This window comes from Pteropus medius, unplaced genomic scaffold (assembly GCF_902729225.1).
Source record: "Pteropus medius unplaced genomic scaffold, Ma_sr-lr_union100, whole genome shotgun sequence".
Classification (NCBI taxonomy): Eukaryota; Metazoa; Chordata; class Mammalia; order Chiroptera; family Pteropodidae; genus Pteropus; species Pteropus medius.
The window spans coordinates 2287000-2292062 of record NW_024355203.1 but is presented as its reverse complement, the minus strand read 5'-3'; positions in this window follow the sequence as shown (position 1 = coordinate 2292062).

The window sequence follows — 5063 nt, the reverse complement described above, 5'->3', positions numbered from 1 at the left end:
AAACTTCTTCAAACTATATGACTTTAGTTATGTTATATGGAGCACTTCTCCTTTTCAGAAAAAGGGAAAAGGGATCTTGATGTATCTGCCTAGTATTCATTAGGACAACCTTGAATTAGGAGGTCAACCACATCATTACTTATCTAAAAAATCAAGACTCAAATTAATTTCAAAAAAACTTTAGTTTTTAGAAGGGACACATACTTGCTGGTGTATACCTGCTCTGGCAACTAACATTGTTTATTTACTAAAACCAACCATGGCTGATGAGTATATCATGTAAGTATATATTAGCAAGGTTGGTGTGTGAGGATTATGAAAACCAGCATTAATACATTAGAGTTCAATTTACTTCATCAAAATCAGCATTTCTTTTTTATTTCTGTGTTTAACTCAGTGGGATTGATTTTTAGTTTATAAAAGTGGGGATTGTATTATTGGTTTGGGGGAACTGCTGTCACAAAGTTAGTTAAGAAGGATTTTGCAGTTGGCTTTTTGTCTACAGATAAACAAGTTCATCTTTTGAAATGTCGTATCTAATTGCTTTAGACTTTTTTCTGTTTCCCTTACTGCTTCATAAACATTTTTGCAGTTTTAAGGAAAATCAATTACAATAGGCCTCTAAGGTTTTTCGTTTTTGCTTTCACTAGGGAAAAGTTGATTATTTAAGATTTTAGAAAGCAGGTTCAATATTGATCTTCAAACCTTAATATAGTTATTTGTATTGATAAAAAAATAAATGCAAAACAATTATAAGAACCATAAAATACTTTACCACAGGCATTTTTTATGAAGACATGAAGATCTAAGTGTATAATACATTTATTTGAACGATAATTATTACTAGAGATGCTTAGTTCCACTGTATAATGCTTTCATTGTAAAATTCAATCCTTCTATGACCATCATTTAACTTCAATATGATAATTAGTTTGAGCAATAAATGATATCTAATAAGATAAGGAAGATGTTGGCTACCATTAATGAACAAACCAGAATAAATGACTGACTACAATTAGACAAAAACTTGGCAAATAAAAGTAGTCAAGTTTGATTCTGTTTTTAAAAAATTATCCAGTCTTTAAAGTAATTTGCAGGAAATGCACAGTCAGAGAACCTAGGTATTATATCAATTCTCAACACACCCTGTTTGGTCCAAGAGCTAGAAAGAATTCCTCAGCACGATGTTTATATCCCTTGGGCCCTAATCAGTAAATTGATGATGCAGGAAGTCATTTCATATTATTTTCTTTGAGATGGACTGCCAAATCACAATTTCAAGCAATATTTTTTTCCTGCCGGTTGAAAAAATAGAAGAGTTTTTTTTTTTTGCTCTGATTGTAGTTTGTTTTCGTTCTGTTATGAACTCCATTCTGCTGCTGTTCACTCACTATTAGTATATGATGGGTACTATTATACAGTTGCTATGTGTGCACACATTTTCAGCAAGAAACAACTCATTGATAGCACCTGACAAAGCAGTTCTATTTAGGTGCCATTTGTTGTTTGTGTATGTCTGCAGGATAGGAGAAAATTAATCAATAAAAGAGACTCAGAAAAAGGTTGGGTAGTGTTTAATTTTTAGGACAAATACTTTATTTAACCATATTTACACTAAAAATGAGGAATTGCCATACAAAGATATAGCTCTTGTAACAGACTTCAACTTTGTGGTTATAGAAATGTGTTTATGTATATATACATATATTTTTGAGGTAATATATCCCAATTACCACAATCCAATTCCCAAGTCATATGTACTTATAGTAACTAAATTAACTGTTTCCTCATTACTTCCACATGTAAAGCTATTTATTGGCTGAATGATTAAATTGATAATAAAGCAAGGAAAAGTGACCAGTGAGTCCATTCATTTAATAGTTAGATGGATTTTCATAAAAATATTTATTGAGTACTTACTATATGCCAGGTACTTTATTAGACGCAAACATGCTATAGCTTAGTCATTTTGTTCCATCAGTTAACAATTACAATTGAGTGGGTAACTAGTGGAAAACACTATACAAATCAAATGGAAGATATGATAGGAAAAAAATGGTTTTCTTCCCCTAAACAAATTGAAAAAGAAAATGGAAATTGCATGTATGTAAATATAACTTAAAGGACAATGTAAGCTCAGTGTACTAAAAATACAGTGTTGTAAAATAGGGAGCCAAAGAAGCTCAAATGAGATTGGGTGAATCAAAAGAAAGTAAAAAAGAAAGGAGGATTTTGTGATGAATTATTAGAGCAAGCATTCTGAGTAGTCTGGCATATGCCCAGTTTACAGCTGGAAAGAGACTCATGAGCAGGAACTGGTGCCCTTCAAAACCTTTATCTTCTTGAAGGCAGAAAACTTTCCACAACATTCTTGGGTATTTTTCAGTATCTCACACTGTGCTGTGACTCATCTATTTGAGTAGCCAGAATTGTGATTTGATCTTTAAGATGCAGTTTTCCTCCCTTAAAAGTGGACTTGCTTATGTTTCATGCTCTTGAGGTCACCACATTAGAGAAGCTGTGATGTAAACGTGGGGATACATAAAAGGTCTTAGTTTCAACCATCCTGAGATGATGTTAGTGACCAAAGTTACAGTGGCTTTGCTGGGGGAGGGGTCATTTTACAAGGAAGAGTAATGAGTCTCACTTAGATGCAATATGTTATCTTGTGTGCTTAAAAAAGAATAAATTGGTTTTCCCATTAATGAGAAGATAAGTTATAGTATGTAAGTAGAGGAAAGATTTTCTCATAGGGTTACAAATTGGACATGTAGCCCAACAAAGGGGGAATTATGAAGGATAAGGGGGGAAAGGCCAGAAAATATCCATTGCCAATAATCTGCAATATGCAACTACAGTGAAGGCTTGGTCTTCATATGTTGGGAGTAGCAAGGTGTATTGGTACAACCAAGGGCCATGTGAATATTTAAAATGGACTTTTCCAGACTAATGCAAATTTGAGTTAATAAGTATTATGATGGGTATATAATTTTCAAGTTTGTAAAACCAGTGTTCCCCTTCCTCTTATAAGCCTCAGTTCAACAATTTAGTTCATTCCATTCTAATTCAGTGAGCATAAAGTGAATATCTTCTATGACCTAGGAAGTATGCTAAACACTGGGAATTCACGCAGGGGATCCCTGCTTTCAAGGAGTTCACTGCAAGAGGCATACATATAAATAAATAAATGTAAAGCAATGGGTTAAGTATTTCAGCAGAAGAGCTCCGAAAACTGAATCATGAATTCCAAGTCTTAATCCCACTTTTTCCATGTGTATTTAGACCCTGAATGGATCACTTTTCTAGAGTTCAGTTTTTTTATCTTCAAGAATATATCTGCTACTTTTATTGTATAGAATTACAAAATATGACACAAGCTAATATATTTGAAACATTTAAAAAATTTTTAAACCAGTATAAAAATGTAAGTTTTTTAAAGTTTATTTTTGTTCTTATTTTTGCCTTTAGACTTTTCTAGTTAGACATACATCTGGTTAAAAATATTCTATTTTTGGAGGATACATTTTATTTATGGTTTATGGGGAATCAACTTCTCATAGAAAGATGTATTAATTAACACAAATAAGTATAGAATTAATTCCAAATAATCAAGCCTCTTATTAGTAACAAGTATATTTGGTGTGGTTTCAAAATGTTATACTGAGAAAAAATTGCCTCTTTCTTCATTGCTTTTATTTCAGTTGTACACATCATTTCAGACTTTTAAATTGTTTACCAAGAAAAATCTGATTTTACCATTTTAATGAAGTAGAAAAGTCAAGTGGCCTTGATTTTTCAGCTTCTGCCAAGTGTCTCTACAAGCTGAATTTGCAAAAGCATTACTAGTTTTGACTCTATTTAATGTATTATTCTTAATTGACGTTGACATTCTATAGAATAATTTTATGCTTTTATGATTTACTGTGATTCCCTGAAAATAAAAATAAGAAGTTTTCCACCTTTTTGCAGGCAGAAAGTTCTTTTAATTCCTTGGATTTACAAAGGATAGTTTGTAAGTTACATTTTTTACCTAATAATTTTGAAGTTTGTCATTTTCATATCTAAAATGGGTTAAGATTATAGTCGTTTCTCAAATATGTAGAAGTTAAAGTATGAGGAACTTAAAATTGCTGACTTGAAACACGGTAATGGGAAAAGAATCATACCTTTTGAAAAAGCAATTTGTCATGGTTATCAATACCCCTAATTGCCAAATTGGATCACTGATATATTACTGTATAGGTAATTTAATTTTTGCCTGTTTACTTTTGAAAGGTGTAGGTAAATTTCTATCACCATAATTATTAACAAAGATTGTGTACAAAGCCCTTTGCTAGGTACAACTGTCTTTGACCAGCACTGAGAAAGCTATATAGCTATTCAGAAAGTCAATCCTTTGAATACAAAGAGATGAAACATACAAATAAGCATCAGTGAATTAGAAGAAGCAGCTTACTTTATTTGGGATAAGCAAAGGATTTTGTCTACCAAAAAAAACTTTTTTAAACAGAAAAGATCAGTTCTTTCAGAATCTACTTTGACTTATATAAAATTACTCATCAGACAGCAGATTCAACCAACCCTGGCTTAAATAAGATATTTCCCATGAATAACCCCTCACCCTTCTGAAAAGATTTCAATGCTAGATTGGTCTCTTTTTGTTAATACCAGTTAGGTTGACAGAGGAATGGAATGCAGTTAATGCTTCTCTGTAATTAAGAACTATCTTCTGCTACAAATACAGAAAATCATCATGTAGGAGAGAAGACTGAAGTCGAAGTTACAGAAAGCAAATGAAAATATGTATTCCCTTAATATTTGTGAAGGAACGACTACTAGCTTAACTTAATGAATATAGTTAGGTATGTATAAGTCAAGATTTCGAGACAAACAGAAGGACTTTGTGTTCATATCCCATGATTCAGGCAGCATTAGCATTTAGCAAAGCATGCACAGGTTCTGCCCCTGTTTTTGACTCACCCAACAAAGATTTTTCCAAGTCTCTTCCTCAACATACACCCCAGCCAATAATGGATATTCTCATTCTCTCTCTCTCTCTCTCT